The sequence below is a fragment of the Protopterus annectens genome, chromosome 3.part1 (genome assembly GCF_019279795.1).
Source record: "Protopterus annectens isolate FY-2018-M chromosome 3.part1, PAN1.0, whole genome shotgun sequence".
In the NCBI taxonomy this organism is placed as follows: Eukaryota; Metazoa; Chordata; order Ceratodontiformes; family Protopteridae; genus Protopterus; species Protopterus annectens.
Genome location: NC_056732.1, coordinates 1,142,362,893 through 1,142,388,592, shown reverse-complemented (window position 1 = coordinate 1,142,388,592; position 25,700 = coordinate 1,142,362,893).

The window sequence follows — 25,700 nt, the reverse complement described above, 5'->3', positions numbered from 1 at the left end:
AGCCCAGGTTTATCAGGCATTGTCACTCTATAGATATGAGAATTGTCATGGTCATGAAAGCACATACTCATATGCGTACAGTACTATGGAAAATAGGCATGAATAAACAAGTAAGGGAAAACTGGTACGGGTATCAAAGAAAAATGTTTGATGCACCAGGACTGATGCTATATGGGAGCTGTTCCATATTTCCACTACATGAAGACATTTTAGTCAAACTTTGGGTTGACTGTCTGCTGGAATGTTCTCTAATCTAGCTGGTAAACCAGGACTCCAGACCAGTTGCATAAAGAATAGTTCAGGACATGTGTACCACTGGGACCAAAAATGATAAAAAATCCATCTGCACATAAATATTACACAAAGTAGCTGAGTGTGCTCAGCAATGAATCTCAGACTCATCTGTCCAGTAATGTCCATGATGAGGCACCTGGCATATCCATTTCTTATTTATGTGGTCATGCAAAGAAACTGTTTGTTATGAAACTTCAGGACAGCCAGACTGAAAAGCTTTGTGTACAAAACTGTTGTGGTTATATAGTAGACCCCAGAAATGTACACTGCTATCACAGTCCATACCATGTAATTCAGACTCATAGATGTTTCAGATTACTGAATCATCGGGGGAAGGATATGTCAATAGTCACCTGGGAAGCTTCAGCAGATTAGAATGGGTTCTCTGACAAGATGCAGCGGCATTGTTCACTAAAGGCCAGTTTTGCTCATTGAAGTCTGCCAAAGAAACCATTTTGTTAAAGCCCATTATAGACTTACCCACATGAAATTAATTTCTTTTTCAGTTGGAAATGTTGGTTTACATTTTTTCATCATTATGTGGTACAGTTTCTTATGCAATTGCCCAAAGCTTTCATTGCTGTAAATATATAATGTTCTGCTAGCAGTCTGTGACATCTTTAATTACACAGTGAACAAAAATAAAAGCTGTGCAATTTAAAAGTCTATATTTAGTGTTGTCATCTACACACCACAGTCCATTTAACATTTACTTTTACCCAGTGTAATCAAATCACCGATAATAGTACAGTAACCATAGCTCCTTGCCAGTCAAGTACAGTGAAGTGGAAAAGAACTTCATTTACAGAATATCTATCTGGTAAGCCATCTCTAATGCCTTAGATGAACTTGCATGAACTAAGCATGTTACTCACACTAAAATCAGTCAATAGTCTTCTCGCAGGAGCAACGACTATGTCATTACACAGGAATATTGAAATCTTCCACGTCAGTACCACTCAAACTGCTAGGGACCACATTATAAGATAACAGACAAAACCATAACACAGCATACGTTAAATATAGCACAGCATAAAATAGCATGACATGATACGATATAACATAATGCATTGTAGTATAGCATGCCATAATATAAAATAGCATGACATAGCACAGCATAACAAAATGTAATGTAGTATAGCATAACATAACACTGGTAGTTAATGATAATTTGATACAGTAGTCTTATGGGAGAAAATGTGAACAAGGTGTAATGATGCAATGGTTAGTGCTACTGTCTCACTGTATCAGGATCCAAGCTTTGGTCATTCCATCTATAACATACCACTTACTTTACAGGCATGTTTGCTCATTGGTTATTTCTAATTCATAAGCCCAGGATCTGGGTTCAATTCCTGACCTCTGGTTGCTGTTGGTACATTAGCTGTATAGTCTGTGTCCAAGTAGTCTTTCTACATGTAACCTTTTTTTATTTTCTCCTCATGTTCCAAAAACATTCTGGTTACTCTACATAAGTGATTCCAAAAATGTGGCCCTTGGACCCCTCGGGGTCCATATGATAAATTCAAGGGATTGATAGTGTAGGGCTTGCACCCACCTGGATTTTGAACTTCTGCAGCATCCAACAGTTTAGGGCTTGCACCGACTGGGAGTTCATACTTCTGCAGCTATTGAGCTTGCTTGTGTATTAAGAAAAAGAAACAAAAAAGAAAACAAAGATACTTCAGTGTCTGCATTCGTGGCTAAGCAGCTGCTTGCCCTGAGTTTTTAGAAGAAGAAGATGTAATCACAGCAGCTGCTCACTTGCCCTGTATTTACTGCTTGGCAGATGGAATTTGGAGGGAAATGTAAGCAACTGTTCTGTTCCTTCCATGTAAGACAGTTACATTTGTGGCTTTATGCTGGTTGCTTTATGCTTTGTGTCTCTCCCTTTTGCCAACTATTAATAGAAATAAACCAGCACTGCAGAGCTGATCCCGACAGTCTTCCAAGATCTTCTTCAAAGACCCTAACGGTGTTCTTTTTTTTTTTTAAGTAAGGCTTGAATAAGAAGTAGTACAGTTTGAGAGCAGAGCTGTCAACTGACCACATTTTCACAGAATGTCCAGATTTTTGCCTCATATTTTTGGTTTCTTTTTCATAAAATTGTGTTTTTTTGGCAAATCCATGGCAATTCGTTGAGGACTGAAGTCAGAAAATAATGGCAGACAACTGAGCTTTAGACTTCATATCCTTCAGAAAATTCATACTAATGCAAAACTTGTTGTTCTATCAACTTTCTAAGAGCAATTTTTAAAATGTGTCCCTAGTTTTAGGCCTTTTGTCCCTCTCGTTATGACAGGCTTTGTCCAGATTTCTTGTGCTAAGAGATTGAGAGGTATGTGGTGTGTGTGTGTGTGTGTGTGTGTGTGTGTGTGTGTGTGTGTGTGTGTGTGTGTGTGTGTGTAGGAGTTAGGTAGCATACCCCTCCACTGTCCATGTTTTTGCAGAATGTCCAGATTTTTGCCACATATTTTTGTTTGTTCCTCATAAAAATGATTGAAGTTACTAAATAATGACAGACATTTCAGTTTTAGACTTCATAAACTTTAGATTAGAAAAATGAGTACTAACACAAATCCTGTTTTTCAAGCAATTTTCAAAGGTTGTGAGAGCACTATTTATAATCTGTCTCTATTTTAGGCTTTGTCCAGATTTCTTGCACTAAGAGGTTGAGGTGTGTCTGAGTGAAATGGCCTACTTAAGGTTAGCAGGTGGTTAATAATTTGCTTAGGCTCAAACCCTGTGCCAGGAAATAAGAGCTTTAATCCTCTACCCCAACTACCTCAATTTTGCAAGGAACCGAGGTTTCAGGTGCATTTTTCAAGGAATTTAGTTTCAAGTGCATTTTCAAGGAATTGTGAGCCTCAAGGGAAAAGAAGATTACTGCTGCTCATGCTAGCTCTGCTTAAAATGTGCAGCTGTTTTGTTTAGCAAATGGTCTCACTATTGTGGTATAGAATGTTAAAGTAGTGTTAGTAGCACAAAAGTTAGCAGACTTGCATTTTGATGCAGAAGGCTGTGGTTTCTACTCCCACAGCATGTTGATGGATTGCTGATACTATGTTGTATTTTAAGGGGGTGGAGTGCTGCATTCCTGAGTATGTCCTCCTTTGGATGAGATGCCTAGTAACTATGAACCTGTTTTCAGTTTGCCATCCATTCCCTTTGCAATATTACTAGCTTACCATTTTTTTAATGTAACATAGTAGGTAATTTATTCTTCAAGGGCAGCAAGGACTGAATTTGTAGATGAAGCACTGAATATATAAAGTCATTTGCTAGCAGCAACCTTTTCATTAGTAACAGATGTCTTTAATATGGAATTATTCAGATGACTTTTACTTTCACAGCAATTGTGCATATTGACTGATATTGGTGGATTGTAATGACAGAAGTTTGAGTTGCGTTTTATAGTTGAAATGTTCTGAATTGGGCAGTTTTGTCCTTATTGGTTCATATATTTTGCTTCATTGCTTACTGGAAAAATGTTCAAAACTATAAACTTAAAACATGCTCTAACAAGTGGTGCTGTATTATACAAGGGATATAATTTAATTATACAATTAGGAAGGTGAATCAAAGAACTTTTCCATGGTATTAAAATGTGTGCAAGAGGCATTTGATTTGAAAACAGCCCAAAGGTGAACTTAATCTGCCACTGGCCTGATGCATTTTCTTTAAATGTGGGTTTCAGTACTATTTCAGTGAATGTGAGTTGCAAAGGCAGATAAGTTTTAATGCTACATCTGTTTTCATTGTGAGACTGTATTGCTTTGTTTAACAAATATCTGTCAGTGATTGTGCTATAAAATTTGAAATAAAAATCCAAATATCTGTAATTATTGTAGAAGTAAAGCAGAAAACAGTATTCACACTGAACGTTTTGAACAGTGTTTATGGCAACTGAAGAGTCTTCAAAAACAATCAAAATCCTACACGTCAGGTATAATAGCTGCATCAGCAAACATTTAAACTGCCTGAGGCGTAAGGAAGGAACATCAACAAGAAATCCTTCCTTCTTACCTTAGGATACCATAATATTAATGCTATAAAATTCACAAGTATGTTTAATGTAAGGAGGTCAGTGGGGATGAGTATAATGAGTCAAGATGAAAATAAAAGGGAAGTATTTTTTTGTGTGTGTTTGTTTGTTAACCAGGTTGGAGACTGGTCCATTGACCTATTTCAGCTACCGCCAAGATAAAAATAGAAATTTTCCAAGACTATAATACAGTAACACAGACACTCTACCACTTAATAGTACAGCTGTAATTAAATTACTTCAGTCATTATTACAAATATAACTACCAAAAGTAATATATGGGATAAAATAGTGATATATACAGACTATAAACAAAGAATACTCAGTAGTGAAAAAGAAAAAAAGGGTTTCAAACTTTTGATTTAAATCTGTACTTGAGTAAAATAATCCAAATGAGAAGTAATTATCTTGTATCTATAAAACATTTGTGGGCATATGTTATTATGGGGAAGTAAATACTGTGGGAAGAAATACTCAGGGAATTGTTATGGCTAGGCTTGTATAGGCCCTAGGGCCGATAGCCTAGTACCAGCCTATGAACCTATGGTGCACTACTACATTATTTTAAAACTCATTTGTAGTCAGTCAACATATTAATTTCACTGTGGAGGTGGTTCCTGTTGCCAAGGATTATTTTGCTGTAAACCTTTTCTCTAGTAATAATGTTCTTTTTCAGTCCCCCTCACCTGTTGGATTAAGCCCAGTGATTCCATTACCTGCAGTCAATTTTTCCATTTCTTCAGTGGTAGCAGATGCTGGGAATCTGTAGTTGAGGGGAGAGCCTATGGCCCATTTGTTCTTGACTAGAAATGCCTAATAAGATTGTTTACTCTGATGAGAGTTTTAGTTGGTAGGAGACAGATCAGCTTGCTAGTCCTATAGGGTGTCCAAGGGCTCCACTGGAAGAGTACCCCTTCCCCTTTAGCAGATCTTCTAAATTTTGCTATATCAGCCCTGAGAGGGCAAGTGTGCCTGCCATGTGACTTGCATATGGCAGTGCAGTATCACTAGGCTCAAGCTTCATGGGGTGAACACCTTGCTGTCCCCACTAGGTGACACCCATATGTACAATCAGAGTTTCATCCTTTTGCACCCAGCGGCTGCTCAATCCCCTCCTCCCTTGCTGGCTTCTACAGGTGCCTGAGCCACTATACAAACATGGGCTGGCTAGAGCATAGTTAGAGCTTTATCCTTCTATGCCATGGTATGGGCAATTCTCCAAAATTTGATACAAATGCATCAATAGAAAGGAAGAAAGTATATCATCCTCTTGAGATATAGGGTTGTATGGGGAGGCATTATTACATTTATTCACAAGATTAGGGCACTAATTATCATTAAATAATTTAACGTTAAAGTTAGAGAGTGACAGGGTGGATCAAATAGTGAAAAGCAACCAATTAGCCGTCCAAAGCGTAGTACACTGAAGCTGTATTCTGGGTGGTAAGTAAATGACTCTGCAGACATTTATTGTGGTTTGAATGTTATAAATGCTTTTGGCAGAGTATAGCATAAATATTGTGAGGGTATATTCATGTCTGTGAATGAGACCATTTATCGGTAGTATATGTCTTTCTTGGGGAGGTTAGATGATTAGTGATGAAGTAAGCAGTTCAAAGTGGATGCCAACTTTAACTCCAGACCACTGGAAGAAATGTCAAAAACTTTTAATAACTTTGGACTTTCACCCCAAAAACTCTGAAGTTGTCCCTGAATTGTTGAGACTCAGGAGCTAAGTCATTAAAAATGTTGACATTTCTTCCAGTAGTCTGGTGTTAATTTTATTCTGTTGAGTCTGTTTTTACTTGTTTTTATGGATGATAACTTTGTTAGTAATTTATTCCATAGAAGTGTTGAAAGCTAGAGCATGGCCAAGGGTTAGTCCAAGATGTACTTGCGTATATATATTATTCTACGCTGTTGAAAATATATTTGATACATCAGGAGGTTTCAGTAACAGGGTTTGGTTTTGGAAAACTTTTTATGTGTTATGCATAACATAGGGTAGCATAGTGTATTTCTTGTGTTGATGCTTAACTCATTCGTGGTAAGCATTTACACAACTTTTTTAACTACAAAGAACAATTGTCTACATTTGTATAGAATGATGCCTTCATTGACAGAAAAATACCACACGTTGTAGATGCCTGCTCCATCAACATATTAAATGTCCTTTGAATTCTGCAGTTTTGGAACCATGCTAGTGATTTTGAACAAATCTGAGTAACTGCTTAAAACTAGAAAGTGGTGGCACTTTAAAAGGTCCTTGTCACATCTTTAAATAAGTATCTTGTGAATTTATGACTGCCCATATCTATTAGGAATTTTTTCAACAACTGTACATATTAGTCATGCCCTGGGATTCGGCAAGCAGTCATGCAGAAATACGTTATTACTGCACAGCAGGGAATGTTCCCGTACAGCACGGCAGCACGTCTTGCATATTCATCAAGGCACACTGTCTGTGCTGTTAAACAGACACGGGGCTGTGTATGAGTGCAGGGGGTGTGTCTGAGAGCAGAGTTCTCACAAAACACACACCCCTGCATTCCAGAATTGCCTTTCGGCAATTAAAAACAAGCGAGAATGCTCATAACAACCCCAACCCATCAGGAAAACACAAAAGTGGTCAAAGGCAAAAGGGACAAATCAATGTCCCACGAAGCAGAAAGCTGATACATTTACAGGTTTAACATTAGCAGGGATATTCTGAAGGGTATAGATAAAATAACTCAACAAAACTTTTTTTTTATAAATGCAATAAAGTTTAAGTGTAGCTGTGAGGGTGTGCCCTTTACTTAGCTATGTTTCGTCCAGCTTAAACAGCACAAGTTAAATAGCAAGAGACAGCCAATATAAGCAGTATTGCAATAGTGTAGTGATTAGAGTGTACTCTTTGCAAGCAGTCATTCCCGGTTCAATCCCCACTATAACCAATTCACATTTTACATGTGAAAGCAGTACATAAACACATTGTTTTAGTATTACCTACTAAACATATATTTGTTTGCAGTACTGCATTATGTCCAGATATGAGATGTCAGTTTAATAAAGTTGCGAAATCCCCATATTAACACAAGTGCCCCATACAGTATAGTCACACATGAATAAATATAATGAAAGCACATTGGGGGATGTTAGGGAAAATAAACAAATTTATAATATTTAATGAATGATGAATCAATGTCATACAGCAGCTAAACATTGCAGAGCTCTGCTTACCAGGTGTAAAAATTGTGTAAATATGACTGCTAAGCAATGAGTAGCCCAGCTAAATGGATTTGTAGGTCGATAAGCAGTGCTGAACCTGCACCTTTAAGCAATGCCAAACTTAGCTAAGCAGGTTTGCCTGTAGCTTAGCTTAGCTCAGCATATTCAAAACCATCCACTCATGGCAAAGGGTGGGAAATCAGCTGTATTTAAACCCCACAGGTGGGAATACAGCTCATAGCTGGTTGCAGCTTCCCACTGTAGGCAGAATGGCTGGATTCAGAGAGGGAATGCGTTTCTGAGCACAGCCCTAGGGCATACAGGAGTCCAAGGTCATGGTAGGACTCCTGGTAAAAAAACATGACAAGAGACTGCTGCAAGCCATTACCAAAGCTCCCAATATAAAGCGGAAGCTTGGGACAGTCTCGCCCGTGACCTCACCAGTGCCACTGGTATCCGTTGGACTGGTGAGCTGGTCAGGCACCACTATGCCGACTTGAAACTGAGGAAGAGGGAGCTCTTGGATCAGTGGGTCCAAGAATCAAGGCAGAGGGGTGATGTCCCAGCATTGTGTAAGTACTCATACCAGTAACTGTTTAATAACGTCCAGCCTGTGTATATGATGGATAGGTATGGCTAAATATTTCTCTTTCCCTTACAGCTGCAGCTGAGCGGGCTATGAATCAGGAAGCCCATGCGAGTAGGCTGCAATGGCTGTGTCGCGAGGCTGGTGAGTAACAATCTTGCTTGTAGCAGTCATACCAAATAAATATAAAAGTAGTAGAAAGTCAGCTGCCATTATAAAAACTGCTTTGTGTATAGGCTGTACTGAATAAACCAGACAATCTGACAGTAATAATCCCATATAGGTCGTATTTAAATAAAACTGTAACTGCCTGGCAATAAAGCTCTAAATCCTGGACTGGTTGTGTTTTTTCTGGTATTGTATGGGAATTTTAGTGTTGCATTCTCTGAATAGTAATGTATTAACCACTGTTACCCACACTGTGCTACATAATAACAATTTGATATTTCAGCAATTTGCGTTTATGAAGTGAAACCATATATATATATATATATATATATATATATATATATATATATATATATATATATATAAATGTGTATTGCATTCACACATTGGATCCACACTCTGAACCTCTCCCTGCAAAGCAAAACATCTGACCAAAGGCACTGTTAATGGGGGTGAAGGGGCCCAAATTAGGGATCTCTTGTAATTATTTCCAGTTTCCCTTCCTCCAGAGTTGAAAAGATCTGCCTTGCAACACAGTAACCATCACTTGCAAGTCTTGAACCCAGGACCCTGCACAACATACCCACAACAAGTTAACAGCAAGCCATCTCAGCTGTAAGATGTCAGGATGATATCTATAACATATGCAGCACAGTCAGTCTACCATAGGGAATGTACAATGTGGAAGCACTAAACATTCCAATGATACATACACACACACACACACACACACACACACACACACACACACACACACACACACACACACACACACACACACACACACACACACACACATATATATATATATATATATATATATATATATATATATATATACATGTATATACACAAATACACATATAAATATATTACTACTTATAGATATCTATAAGAAGAGTATATATAGAGGGTCTACAGCATATCAAACAGCCATTATTCCTACATTTGCCACCTTTTAAAATGGCCAGTGTTTGATTCTTTCCTACAAATGAGAATGATTGCATGAAATATATACCCACACACAATGCAAAGGATATGACACCACACACAAGTTTGTATACATAGAAATGTTTATTTGTGTACTATTTCAGTTGTTTATGCCATTTCTTATAGCAGTTAGGTGTTTGGAATACATAACTGATTAATGCAACTATCAAACAAAACATTTGATACAGTAATCTGAAAAACATAACATACTTTGCTGTCCAGGCTAAGGCCTTCTCGTAGTACAACAGTAAAATAACACTTGCCTTGAAGATAAGAACTAATCAACACTTAATTAGAGATGTAGTTCAGCAGCCTCCAATTACACTCTGTGCTCATCCTCTAGGGGGGAAAGTATTAGTTGTCACAATGTAAATCTATCTGTTACATAACAATGTTTAACTTAAAATGTCACTATCACACTGACAAACAGAACTGTGTGCAAGACAGTAAGCTGCAGCCCACCACTGTTCCCATGGTGAAATGTATGAAAATGTACAGCCATATACCTTAATGTTTCTTACTACTGATATCCCCCACATGTTGTAACAGCCTAGGTTAAAAACATGTAATACCCCCCCCCCCATAAAATGACTTACAAGGGCATATAACAGTGTCTTCCATACACTGACCTCCGAACTGTACAAGGTCACAACGTTTTGTCCACCTGTTGCCCTCATATATATGGACCCTACCCCACAATTTTTGTGGGAGTCCACAACATCACTGGAATTATAGCAGGAATGCCAGCACTAAATAATGATAGGCCATTACCTAACAAACTCTTACTGCATGACATCTGGAAAAAGCCTGGTATATGTGTGGAGGACAGTGGCTGGAACACAGGGCCATATTTGCAATATTGCTGTTATACACTGTGAAAGTTGCTGGTGTTACAGGATTGGTTGCAATAAACCCTTACTCGGGAATATGAAGTCAGAACCACAAATGGATGTTGCCATGTCCGATAGCAATCAACAGAGAGAATGCCACTGATATGTCAGAGACAAGACTTGTGTGGTGAACAGAAAAAACATAACAGCCAATCCTCTGGCCATCATGTGGATAGGCCCACAGTTGAGGGCTATGCAGACAGACTGCATTCCATGCAAAACTAGCATGTACACACAAACCCTGTAAACCCAGCAGTATTCAATGCATATAACAGCAATACTCACACTGTCCATAGGTCTGGAACCTTATACAAACATGTAGTTGGCCTGTGTCCGCAAGTCCTGTTGTAAGAGGTATTTCTACCTGCTGTGTATAACACTGCTGCCCACACACAGGAAGGATGTCTTCCATACAGGAAAGATAAAGGGACACTGCCCACATGATGTAGTCATTTATAGTAGTGGGTTGCTATGACATTGGCTATTGGAAGTACTACACAGCTGGCTGCATGCAATTAGCAAGTGGGGAACACCAACTGGTGCAGAGGCTATCACCTGATCATGAGCATCACCTACAAAAGCCATGCTGCAACCTATTCAAACCAGCTCAACCCCTGTAGTGGAGAGAGAGAGAGGGAGAGAGAGAGAGAGAAACAAAAAATAACATGAAAAAAATAATACTACAAACAAAAAAAAAAAAAACAAGGAAGGAAGATATCCTAGTGGTACACTGAAGCGAACACAATAATATATATAACAGGTATATGAAACATGTATGCATGTAATTGAATGTAGTACTTGGTCTGTAATAATGGGACAGATGATGTTGAAAGATTTATATGTGCCATCAAGACTTGTTGCTGTAAAGATGTCCTGCTGAACAACTGCTATGGACATAGCATCTGGCCCTGTGGGCAGTGGGCCATACCTGTCAACTGTGTGGATCTGCACAGAATGACAAGATGTAAGCCATCATAGTGTTTGTTCTGTTCCTCCAAAAATATATATTAGTCTGGCAAATAGTTGAAGGTGGAAATAATGAAGTCATGATGAGTTTCAGACCCCACCACCTTCCGAACAGTCATGGTAATGTGAAATGTATCATGCACAAACTTCATAGGTTTGTAATAGGCTTATCTATGATCTGTCCCTATATATCCCCCTAATGTTAGGCTGTGTCCACATGTGATGCTCTGTTTTGCAGAACATTGCAGCAGTGGAAGAAGGAGGCTTAGAGTGGTGATGATGTCTGAATGCACTCTATATATATATATATATATATATATATATATATATATATAGATGTGTATGTCTACATATATACAAACACACACACACACACACACACACATATATATATATATATATATATATATATATATATATATATATATATATATATATATATATATATATATATATAAGTATATATGTACATACATTTCCTTACTGTTGAATGACTGTGCTGCATGATAGGCAGCTAATATCTTATCCCTTAGCCAAACCAGATCTCCTCTACAGGAACTTACATACTGTAAATAAACAGTTACATTTAATTCTGTGTACATACCTTCACACTATTGTCTTTAACTAAATATATATCTTAGTGATTATAGAGACTTAAAAAAAAAATTTGTAAACTCATGTGAATTGTTACATATTGTTATGCTTTACCTTCTATTTGTGTTTTGATTTACTTTGGCTTAAATGTACTCTTCTTGCATTTTTACTATGTTTTTATATATTGTATTTTCACTATGTTTTTATATATTGTATCCATGGAGCTTTTCTCCCCAGGACTCCATTGAAAACAGGCTCATTCAGCCCAATGGACCCTCCTGGCAACCAAACTTCAAATAAATAAATAAATAAATAAATATGTTTGAGAACACATCACACATATCTGCAGCTCAGATGGCTTACTGGTAAATTGATGTGGCTATAATATGCAGGGTCCTGGGTTACACACTTGCAAGGGCTGATAATTTATTTGCTGGCCAGGCAAGGGCTGTTGGATACAGAGTGATTAATGCACCTGTAAGCAGTTGTAAGCGGGTGTGAAATGGACAGTTATGTATGGTGTGAAATTTGTGTTGGGAACAGATTGCTTTTTTTATTTAAGGTGAGAGTGGGATGTGAGGGAAGGATAGTAGGTATATTTGGGGAGGTAGGTTGGGTAGGAAGACAAACAAGTCAGACAAGACAGCATACAGGGGTGGTATATGACACATGTGGTTGGTAAACACCTTGGACAGGGAAGGGTGTTTGGAAATTGGAAGCCCATGAGGCCCCAAATGGAAACAGTGGGACTGAGGTCCCCACCCATGGGCAGTCAGCACTGCACCTTCATAGACCTGAAGGTAGCTGTACTGGGGGCTGAGCAAAAGGGGCAGGCTGAACCCCTAATTGTATCATGAGGGCCTTAAGGTGCTGCAGCAGATCCCCCAATTTTCTGTAGAGCTCCCTATGCACCAGACCCTGGACCTGACTTCAGGTTACAGGATCCTGTCTGTGCGTGCTCCTGGTGGGGGGGACAAGCACCATCCCCTGAGGTGGTTCCACCTGAAGATAGTGCAGGACCAACAGATGAGGAGGTCCCAGGTTGGGTCCCAGATGTGCTGTGGCCTGATGCCATGGCCAGATGAGGTGGGAGAGGTGGTTCTGCTGGGAACAGCCTTCCCAAACATGTTATTGTGTTGCAGGTTTAGAACATATGTGGGTAGTAATAATCAAAACAATCCAGGATTAGTTATAACAGCATGCATAGATATTCCCATTAACCCAAAACACCAGATTTGAAACAGTTGCATAGCAAACAAACCACGTGCATATATGGAACCACAGTGGCCATTATAATGGCATGCAGGTTACATTGTTAGCAACAGGCCACCATTGAAAGTGTTTCAACATGAAACATGAATAGAAACACATTTCAATATTTGTTGCATAATAGGATATATGTCCCAAAAGTAGGTTTGGTATAAACATACCCATTGATGTGTGTGTTCAAATTATTTTTGCAGATATGGTTGGGGAGAGATGTCAATTAACAACTATTACATCCTTGCAGTGTGAGGTCCTCAGACCTTTTTTCCTGTTTATGTCTTCCAGGTACCATGTCAAGACAGCATCTCCCTCCTTTCACTCCACAGGAGAATGACATACTTATCAACTTTATCTTGCATCACCACAGAACCCTCTTTGGGCATACAACCCATGATCTGCAGGAGAGGACTGCTTTGTGGAATGAACTCATCTACAGGGTAAATGAGGTAGGTCTGCATAACCACAGTTATGAGCAGGTGCGACATTGTTGCACTGACCTCATCCACCATGCCCATCAGCATGCTGCTGCAGTTAGGAGGGACCAACTAGCCACAGGTGGGGGTCTTGCCATCCAGCCCCCACTGACACATGCTGAGAAGCTCCTCACCAGCTTTAGGGCACCTGCCCACCAGCCAAGTCAAAAACCTGAAGATAGCATTGTGAAGGTGGGTTCTACCCACACAATGGACGAGGAGCGTGCAGGTAAGGCCCCAGGGCACATTAGTAGACCACTGCTGCTTATCCATCTTCATCTGTAAAGTATCTTCATGCAGATGCCAGATAACATAGTCTGTCGCTGCAGTGTAGTAATAAACAGATGTGCATAATCTGTAGTATTGTGGATTTGTACTGTTGATGTACTGAAATGCTGCTCCCACCCTGTACCACTGCCACAGGTGTGGCTACTGACATCACATCTCTCACACAATTATGTAGGTCCCTCTGATATACCTCTGGGGCAGAAGCCTGTAGCTGGTGAATATGGAGGTCTTTTGTTCAGGTTTGCCAATACACCGGCCATGTTATGCCATGCACACATTTAACACACCCACCCATAATGCAAGCTGTACATGTTCACTTATTGTTGCTGTTAACTGCACTGCATCACAGTGGTCACCATGGTGGCATATCTGAAGGGTATTAAGAGTCCTGCAGTATAACTAACAACCTGTCAGTGCAAGATGTACGGACAGAGATGAACATAATGGTGGGGCAAATGGTCTACAGTAGGGACATGTCTGAAACATTACCCTTATACAGTGGCTACATCAGTGTATATACCACTATTACAATGGTAACTGTTACAGATCTACACAATGGCATATCACAATACCACATTCCACAACTTTTACAACCAGTAATGTGATCCTAACATGAGCAATGAGCGTGTAATATGGAATCCTATGTTAGGACAACAAATATGGGGAATACATACCTTAACAAACACTGGAAGTATATGTGTGCACACATTCCAAATAACATATTGCAGAAGCAGCTTTTGAGGTACTGCAGCATTCACTCTTCTTGAGTATGCACCTTCTATCAAGTACGGGTCCTCAATGTCACACCAAGTAATGTTCTGCTGTCCAAGAAGTATGCCCATGACATTTGCCCACTCACCTGCAACAGAGGCAGCCATGGCTTGCACACATCTTACAAACCATGGAATGGATCCCATATCCAAAAGGTAGCACTCAGGAGTGGGAGATGTAGCCTTAACTCACCACTGCATATACCATGGCAAACAGTGCAGGCAAGCATGTATGTGACAATGAAGTATGGGACACAATTAATGTAGAAAATAAACAGATGCCCATCCAAGACAGATGACAAAACATGTTGCAAAATTGTCATGGAGGCTTCCCAGAAACATGCAGCAACACTGAGGGATTGCAGGAATGTCTAGCAAGTATTGCCTGTGCAGTACCTGTGTCAGCAATTACCTGAACTCTGCATAAGTGTGGCCTGTGGGATAGGGTAATCAGATGGAAGAGTCGTTCCACAGGAGACATCATCCAGGGCTCTCTACAGGTAGCATATGCATAACATCAAGTCTCCCAAAGGCATGTGTTGCAATGTGTAATGGTGTACCGAGACCAAGGCTGAAACCTACAGACAGTATTAATAAAGATACATGTGCTGCACAAGCAACACCTCACTCCACCTCAGGCCCACCATCCCCATCTGTACCTTGCTGGTGTCAGTGTACACCTTTAGGTTTGCTGTTCATTAGCAGGAACTAGGCTGGTAGACATGGTGTTCTGAATTTGGGACACTGCAAAATGACATTCATGTGTGGCCCATAGTTGTCAAGCATCTGCAAGAAGGCTAAGGATGAGGAGGGGTGTCATTCTGAAACAAAACAGTGAACTGAAACATAGATCCAAAGCTCACTAGGAATGGCTGTATCTGAACACCGTCAAGGTCATGCATTGTGCCTGACATAACTCTGACTCCACAGCAATAGTGAAGCCACTGTTTGACCTCCACGGGCTGTGCAAACGAGCTGACCTTGCAATCTGGCAGAGTTGGGGACATTTGTAGGGTTGAGTGACCAAATAATGGCAAGTAAAGATGGGCCATGCTAGTATACCCCTTCCAGGAACAGTGACTGCTGTAGTTCACTTAATAGGTGCTGCAACAAACCATCATGTTAAGGGTGTGCAGACTTATGCAATCCACATATTTTATGCATTTAAGTCAACATCTGCACAGCTATCACGTTTGATACTGCATTTGATTGGAGAGGTCATATGTCACATATCAGGTGTGTGTAATGTTAATATATGCAGTATTGTGGCACCGTGGCATATCAGGGAAGAGGGTGGCATGTCAATAAGGGTATATACACTCTTCATAGCCACAGTAAGCTTTAAAGGTTGTCAGTGTAATTGGATTTTATTGCTGATACATGCACTGCTGATGATGAGATCTGCAAATCAGACATCAGGCATTCACTATTGACATCTATCTACATATCAACCCGGGTATGTCTAAGACAAACACACAGGGGCTGTGATCAACAGAAAAAACATAACTACCACACATATACACATTCAGCAATGGTGTGTACACTTGTGAGGTATGGTGCACAGTACATGTCAGGGTGCTGAACAGGTGCACAGCGATACTTTGTACATGGGTGCAGTGTGTTCCAGTGGAAGGAGCATCATCTAATAACACAACTCATGCATCACATAGATGTATAATGTTGGTAAGAGGGATTGAGTATAGCTGTAGTGCATGCTGTTGAGTGCCATATGTCATGCATGTTGACAGTTGGGTAATGAGAGGTCTGTGTAATATCTTTGTGCCACCGCAAGTGTAAGTGTGTTTGTGTGTGTGTGTGTGTGTGTGTGTGTGTGTGTGTGTGTGTGTGTGTGTGTGTGTGTGTGTGTGTGTGTAGAGGTAAGCAATGCTGTACAGGTCTTAAAGTACATTTTCTGTTTTCCCCTCACAGGTGGCGAGGTGAGTCAGGGTCCCTCCTGCAGGCAAACTGATGTTAGTGTCCATACAGACTCTGACAATGATGATAGGTATGGTAAGGCACAGGCGGGGTTGGCAGTGGCTGAAGCTATGCCATTGATTGACATCCCACTGTTATCCACCCCATGCCCTCTCACAGTCACATTGCCTATACATACCCCATCACCAGTTGCCATAGATGAGGGACAGTTGGCATGTGGTGGCATGGGACAGGACAATGTGGTGACTATGGCAAGTGTGTCTGTATACAGCAGCCATAGCAGGATGACCAGCGAGGTACTGCATAGGCAGATGTACAAGAGTGCTCATAGGTGGGCTGCTTGCCATCATGCCCCTGGCAGAAGTGCCACAGCAAGTGTCACCAGACACGTGTTTGGAACCATCATGGAGGAACAGGCACATATGGAATGTTATACTAGACAGAGTCTGAGGCTACAGAGGGCTACTGATTCTGCTGTGATTGACATCCGTGATCTTGCAGGTGCACAACGTTATTTTGCAGAGTTCCTGGATAGATGGTTGGGTGAGATGGTGAAAATCCTCGACTGTGCAATGTCTGTGTTAAAGCTTATGTTGGGAGTAGGACGACAGCCATGTGGACATAGGTCAGCAACACCAACAGGTGGAGGTCTACGTGGACATGCAACAAGTCACAGCCACTCCCGTTGTGACAGTACCAGCACCATCACTGCAGGGGGGGGTGCTGTCCACACCACAACACAGCAGACCACATGCACGTGGCCCTGGGCCAGTCCCAACAGGGAACCCGATCCAGAGGACATTTGTCATCATCAGGGGAGATTACCATATCTGGCCTTGTATCTGGTAGTGCCCATGGAACCCCTTGCAGGCACAGTTCTAATGTCCATGGCCAGAGATGGTGAACTGCACACCCTGCCATGTACAGTCTGCAGCTGTCCAACAAACTCCTGTATAGGGCAGCCACATGGCCGAACTGTGTGCATACATACACACACGCATTACCAACACAGCTAGGGCACCCCCATGCCTACACACACCACATCTGCACAGCCTAATTAATAATGAAACCTCCTAACACACACACATGATGTCAACCAAATGGCTCAGACTAGGTCTCTGGCAAACCTACAACACACTCTGTGCATAGGATGATACCTATGCCACATTCCTGTCATCAATACCATTGATGCAGGGACATACTAATATGGTTCTGATGCACAGTGTGAATGTACTAAGGTGTAGCAATGTAATGCTGTGTAACATGTTCTCACAGGAAAGTTTAATGCTCACATTTCAAGATACATAGCTGTCCAGCCATGATGCATTATAGCTGTTATTAACACTGACTGATAGTGGTCTCCATAATGTATTCAGTTTGTGTTTCAGGTGTCTATGTGTCAGCATGATATTGGTCTGCTGTTGTTCCTACAAAGGGTATGGCACTGTGATGACACATTGACTGTGTCATATCCTGGGTACAGCTGAACACAAATAACAGGTCTGTATAACAGTTACTGCATGTGCCACATGGCTGATAGGTCTGAGGGGTGTATATAGGTGACTGCATGGTGGCTTATGTCAGCAGCCTTTCTACAGTGGATAATGGTAAGTGTACTGGGTGTCACACACCACATGCTTCTGTATAACACACACATGCACACACACACACACACACACACACACACACACACACACACACACACACACACACACACACACTGCTCCAGTTGACATGTATGTAACATATATTATTTAACACACACACACAAATTTTGGTGTTGATGCAATACACAGAGAATACTGTACACATGGATGTACTTAATTTTGCCGTGAAGCCATTTTAGACTATGTAATTTCACCAAGACAAAATAGGCAACACATCACATCAGTAAATAATCAGTCTGCTACTTTAATATCATTGACAATGGTATTAGCAGGGTATATGTCCCCTTCCCCAATGTAGTGCAATCTTGGAGTTGGTGAACATAGGTGTGCTGGTGTGGGTAACACAGCCCTCCACTTTGGAGGTGTGGGGTGGTGTAGAGCCACACATAGTGTGAGTGACAACTACTTAACCTGTTAACATAAACTGTACAGTATCACAGCAGACTAAGCGGGGGGATACACACAACAACAACCCCAATGAGTGTGGCTGTGTCCACAACATTAGCAACCAACTATATATACCAACTCCAGTATCGATGTACAGCTGTACAGTGGGGAAGAGTGCATTTTAACATCTACTACTAGTTTTGATGGAATGAATTTCCTTGACATGATTCCTTTGAAATGTTAGCATTTGCCAGCCAGTTCTCGGACAGATGACTTCCTGGGACATGTATTTTCTGCAAACTGAAGTAGATCCCTTCACATACACACACACTTACTTGGCAACACTAAGAGTAGAACCCCTACCTACTTATTGCTACTAATGTGTTTGGCCTTAATTGCACACACCACACAGCTTTTAGGATGAGGTGTGTCCCGAGTTTCTTGTTAAGTGAGGAACATCACCAGGCCTTGTACAGTATGGTAATGGGGGATGTACTGGGTGTTAATTAACAATACATAGTATGACATACTGTCATATACACACTGACAAACACATAACAATCATAGACACATCTGAGAGACCTGGCTTTATCAGTGCTAACTACCTTGATAGTGAGTCCATTCTGTTACAGATAATTTGCACACACCACATGCATCATTTCCTGGATAGTGTACTCATTTACCTGTATGGCTGATGGTGACAGTGGTCCTCATACAATGGACCTTGGGACATGTACTGGGGGGCACCATGGTGTAAAGACAGTATACCCAGCACCCACATTGGATATTTTATTCACTGAAACCTATGATAATACTCTGACAAACCCATAATCACACATTGACCAGGACTGCAATACAACCCTTTGTCTATCTCATCAGTGCTACTACAGGGATATGCATTTATTGCACATGCCACAGGGATAGTAGGGTGATGGTTTGTCATAGCTATCCTAATGTCAGCAACATCACTATCCTTTATACTGTATGGCCAGGTGTATTGTATTTGGAGAATGTGGCATCAGAATGCTGTATCCTACAAATATACAACCTTGCACATATACACACACTTGCCAGGACCCAGAGGGTAACCCATGCCTATCGACCCATTTGTACAACAGTATTGTACTGGTACTACAAGCTTCAGGTAACCCATAGGGTAAAGAGTGTAATGAGGTACATTTAATGTGCATTACTGCAGCAGACATTTCTAACTGTGGCAATGGGGGTGTAGTGTGTGAGAAGGTCCTCAGGGTATTATCAACTGCAAGTTTACAAACACACAGACACTGTTATTCTCAGCAATGCACACTGACATATTTATCAGTACTAGGGTCCATAGGTACAGGTGTTCCTGGGTGTGTACCAGGATATTGTTCATGGAGAAATGAGAAGAGTAGGGGATGTGGGTACAGTTGTATCATGCCACCTGACATTTGTCAGCAGATCATCTATCAACTGATGCCACGTGAGTGATCCTCAGCATGACAGTTAAATACAACATCTAATCAGTGCTCCAATTGACATGTATGCAACATATATTACTTAACACGGCCAGTGTCTGGGTTGGAGGGCTGTGGTAGTCTAGTTGAGGTATCCATGGCATGTGGTGCATACAGGGTGGGGTTTCCTAGTTGTGGCATTCATAACACAACTGGGCAGACATGTCAGTGTCAGTCAAGCATAGATTGCATGTAAGCAGCCAAGATGGATACCTGATATCTGCACATCTGTACAGAGGACAGACAGAAATCAGCTAGCCAACATAGGTTCATAGGTTCATGGAGGGAGGTACTAGGCTATCAGCCCAAGGGCCTAAGTAAGTCTAGCCAACAAGGTTCCCTGGCTTATGCCACCCAAGAAAGTTATTTTCATGTGCCCCTGTTGAGCAGAGCCACATAAGTGATCCCCGGGGTGTATTTCCTATTTCCCATCCACTCATCAAGATTTTTCTTGAAGAGTGCTAATGAGGAACTTTGTTTGACATAGATGGATAGTTTGTTCCAGAATATGGGAAATCTCTGGGATAGGAATCTATCCCACTAGCATGTCCTGTTTATTGTGGTGACAAGGTTTATGTCCCTAGAGCGTGTAGCTTGGAGGGATTGGGATTTCTTTAGGTGTAGCATGTCCAACAGCTCTGCATTTGACATAGCTTTATATGTTAGGCAGAGATAACCTCAAAGTAGGTGATATGCTATGGAGTAGAGCTGTAGTTTTCTGAGACGGTCAGTGTAGGACATCTGTTTGAGGCCAGTAATCCTCTTTAGGAGGTACTTCTGTGGCCTTTCCAGCTGCTGCAGATGTCTTGTGAGGTACATTCCAAAAGGGGCGTTGTACTCTATAATGGGTCTAATGAGTGTCGAGTAGAGGGGAACAATAACCTCTTTTTTCCTTGATGAGAACCCTTTTATGATGAGGTGTGCCACGTAGAAGGATTTCCTGATTATTGTGACGATGTGATTATCAAAGGAGAGACTACTGTCCACCCAGGTCACAAGGTCTCTTATCACACATTTGATATTAGTAGACTGCCACCAATGTGGTAGTTCATGGGTACAGAGTTTTTACCAAAGGGGATGACAATGCACTTTTTGGCATTGAGCTTGAGGCCATGGCTCTGACACCAGGCATCTGTCTCAGTAAGGCCCTTCTATAGGATGTCCACATCATTTGGGGACTCGACTATGGCTCCTAGTTTGCAGTCATCTGCAAACTTCATTAGCCAGAGGCCTTGTGTGCTAGCCTGTACTTCAGAGATGTAGATACCAAACAGGAGAGGTCCCAGGACTGAACCCTGTGGTACTCCACTTGTCACTGGTTTGAAGTCAGATTTGGAGTTTGCAACTTTTACAGTGTGGGTTCTCTCAGTGAGCCAGTCAGCAACCTATCTTGTGATGCAAGGATTTATACCTAGTTTAGTGAGTTTAGCTATAATTCCAGAATGGGGGATGGTGTCGAAAGCCTTTGCGAGGTCAAGATAGGCTGAGTGAACCACATTACCCTCATCTATGGTTTTGGTGACTGCCTCAAAGAAGTGGATCAGTTTCAGGAGGCATGATCTGCCTTTCACAAACCTGAACTAGGTGGGGTCCAGAGTTTGGAGGTTACCAATGTCTTTGTTTATGAGTTCCATGATGATACATCTCATGGCCTTGCAGACCAGGCTTGTCAGGCTAATAGGGCAATAGTTCCTGGGATCAGTGGTGGCTCCCCCTTTGTGGAGTGGGATAACTGTTGCTGTGCACCATTCAGTGGGCACAAAGCCTGACATGAGGCTATGATTGAACATGGTGCTTAGTTGGGGAGCCAGTTCATTCTGAAGTCCATGTAAAATGCAGCTTGGGATGTTGTCCGGTCCCATGGATGCTGTGTTTTTGGCTTTAGAGAGTGCAGCTTTTACTTGCTTAGTTGTGATTACAGGGACGCTGCATTCTTCCTGCATAGATATGGGCCCTTTAGGGGGTGAGAGGTGGGTAAAGTTAGCAGTGAACCTATCTGCCAGGATGTTGGCAATATTAGTTGGTTCTGTAATTTTTATGTCGTTGTTTTGTAACTCAGAGCAGATCTGGGTGTTGCCATTGAGATACTTGACATAGCTATATAATGCTTTGTAATTGTCCTTAGAATCAGTGGTGATTTTGTTTTCGTAGCTAGCTTTGAAGGATCTTATAAGGGATCTCAGCTTCTTACTGAGGTTGGCCAGGGAGATCCTCTACTCATGGGATTTTACTCACTTTTGCAACAGTTTCTTCCTTCTGTTGTAGAGTTTGTTTATGGCAGGGGACCAGCAGATAGGCTTCCTGTTTTTGGAGGATAGCATATTGGTTCTGTTTGGGATAGCACAATCCATGCACATGTGTAAGTGCTTATAAAGTACATTTGTGTAGGATTCAGCAGTCGTAACTGCATTGTCTATCTGCATGGGTGTCATGAGGATCACCAGTTCTGTCTTAAGAAGCATGAAGTTGGCTTTGGAGAAAATTTTTTACTGTGGTTTCCTTAATGGGGGGTGGGGGTGGGATGTGGATATCTAGGGATCTAGGGTGATTAGCTTATGGTCGGATCTGACCAACGAGGAGTTGACTTCAGGTGTGGAACACCAGTCACTCATGTTGGTAATGACTAGGTCTAAGATATTGCTGCCCCTGGGGGTGTGGATAAGTTGATCCAGGGCACTGGAATTTATGAATTCCAGAAAGTGTTGAGTGAAGAAGTTGATACATGAGTAGTTTTTCCAGTTAATGGTGGGGTAGTTGAAATTGCCCATTATTAGGGTGTGTGGTTGAACCCTAATATTTTCCAGAGTATCAAGAAATGAGGAGTGGGAATTCTGGGGCATGGTGGGGGATCTGTAGCAAGTTACAATTTGGATTGCAGTCTTGCCCAGAGTTAGTTGCTCTTGGATAATCTCGGATGCATTATGCTGAGCAACTAGCCTGGAGGTGTGGATATCCTTAATGAATATGGACACGCCTCCACCTTTAGTGTTTCGATCCAGGTTAGGTGGCCAAAAGGTGTGGTATCTGTCATTGCACAGATGTTGATGTTCTCCATTTTAAGGAGTGCCTCAAGTGAATGCATTTAGAGGTTTAGACTTCTAGCATTGAGTAGCATTACCCTCAGATTTTGCTTGCTTGTACCTGTTGAGGTGGTGACTTTGTCATTTAAACCTTGCCTAAAAAAGACACTATGGGGCTGGCAAGAGCCTTAGCCAGTATCCGGAATCCCAAGGGTGAAGGTGGAGGCCATGTCTGTCAAAGCATCGTGGTCTGTCGATCATGTCATCCCAGGCAGACAGATACTGGATCCCCTTAGAATGACACCAGAAGCTTAGCCAATTGTGGAAGTCAATCATTTTGTCCTTCTACTTGGTATGATTCTTGGTGGTGGCAGGATGCTACTCTGGGCTAGGGTCATACCTGCCTGGGCTACAAGATTGGAGAGCTCCTCCATGTCTCTTTTCATTTAGTCCAGGGAGGTACATCTCAGGTCATTCACTCCAACATGGACAATGATAGAGTCATATTTGTACTTGTTGTGGAGTGATCTGAGTTCTGCATTATGTGGCAGATCCTGGCACCTGACAGGCAGCTAACAGTAACTTTCTCCCTGTTTAGCCTGGTGAGTGTAACATCAGTGTGCCTGACTATAGAGTCACCTATGACTAGAGTGTTTGGTACGTTGTTATATCTTATGGGCTGTGGTTGAGTGGCACACTGAGTTTGTGGGCTATGTGTCATTTGGGTTGTGTTGGGGGGGGTGGAGGTAGCTTGTGTTTCTGCTTTGGAGGTCTCTGTTGCTTGAGCAGATTTTTATTGAGAGCCATCCCAAACGTAGATATGTGTTTCATGTTTCTATGTGTGTGTTTTGGTGGTGTAGGTTTTGAGGGACTATGTAATGAGTGTGGTGTGGTGCAAGTGTTTACCTTCTCCTCTTGACTGTCTAGTCCATTCTTGGGTGAAGAGAGCTTTGCTTCCAGTTTGGCTATATAAGTGCATTTCTCACAGGTTGTAGTGTTGGGTGGTAGGAGGAGAGTGTTGTCTGTGCACATGAGGCAGTTGCTGCATCGCCCCAAGATATATGCATATACATATATGCATAGGTATATATATATATATATATATATATATATATATATATATATATATATATACATATATATATGTGTGTGTGTGTGTGTGTGTGTGTGTATATATATATATATATATATATATATATATATATATATATATATATATATATATATATATATATTTATTTATTTTACATTTGTTAACTGGGAAAGTCCAACTGGATACATATCCAATTTCAGCGGAGGCCTGGGGAGAAAAGCTCCACATTTAATTAATTTACACTAAAAATTGTGGTTACAGAGAAGTCTATAAACATTTAACAACATCAGTGACAGGTTGTAGTCAAAACTGTGGTTACAGAAATGTCTGCAAACATTTAACAACGTCAGTGACAGGTAATAGTCAAGGTTACATTTAGATGAAAATAATCATTTAGATAAAAAACTATCATTGTTGGTAAACGTATTAGGTGTACAGACATAATTACATATCTGAGGAGTGTATAATAAAGAGAATGGTTTTCTGGTAGAAGGCAAGGATGATAGTTAAGCGGATGGTGGTAGGCAAGAAGGAAGTAATTTAGTGTGGGCAGAAAAGTAAGTTATCTTCTTGATGATGGGATAAAAGAGTCCTGGTGGTTGAGGGAACTGTGTGTTGTGAGGGTGGGGAAAGAAAATATAAGGGTATTCACCTCTGTGAGCTATTTTTGGGTTACCTTTGTCTTGGTATTAAATGGGTTAGTCAGGGTATAGACCTGGTCATGGCTGAGTTTATTTTGCTTCTACTGATTTTTGTTTGGTTAGTCAGGGTTTAGACATGGGCAGAGCCAGTCACTGTTCATGTACATTTTTAGGGATGTTTTGAATTAGGGCAAGGAGCATGTGGTGGTTAGTTCAGCTGGAAGGGAGTTCCATTGTTTTCCAGCAGAATTAGAAAACAATGAGTCTCCAGCTGAGTTGTTGGCTTTGGTGGTTTGTACTCGCATTTTGTTGGATGAACGGAGGGATGGTAGGTTGCTGTAGGGGTAATAATATTAGTCGGAATAGGGGTACTGGTAGGTTGGTAGAGGATTTTATGAATCATTATGAGTTGGTTATAATATATCTGATTGGGTAGTTCAAGCCAGCCTAATTTGTGAATATTTTGACAGTGGTGGAATCTGTAGGCTGAGCCTGTGGCAAATCTAGCTATATTGTTATAGCAGCTAGTGATTTTGTTAAGGTTTGATTTGGTTAGATTTGTGAGGATGGGTGAGGCATAGAGAAGGGTTGACAGAAGATATGTGCGAGCTATGGCGGTTCTGGCAGATGGGGTTAAGAATTGCTTAATCCTATACATGGAGCCTATTTTTTTATTTACTGTTTTTATGGTTTTGTCTATATGGGCATCGTACTTCAAATTGTTATCAATGATTACCCCTAGTAGTTTAGTGCAAGGTTCGGGAGTGATTATGGTGCCATTGTTGGAAGAGACTGTAATTAATGGTAATGTTAGCTTATGGAAGGAGGAGAAAAGTAGTAGTTTGGTTTTCTTTGGGTTCAGTAGGAGGCAACGATTATTGAGCCGGTTTTCTACTTTGTTGAAAGTGATTTGGGATA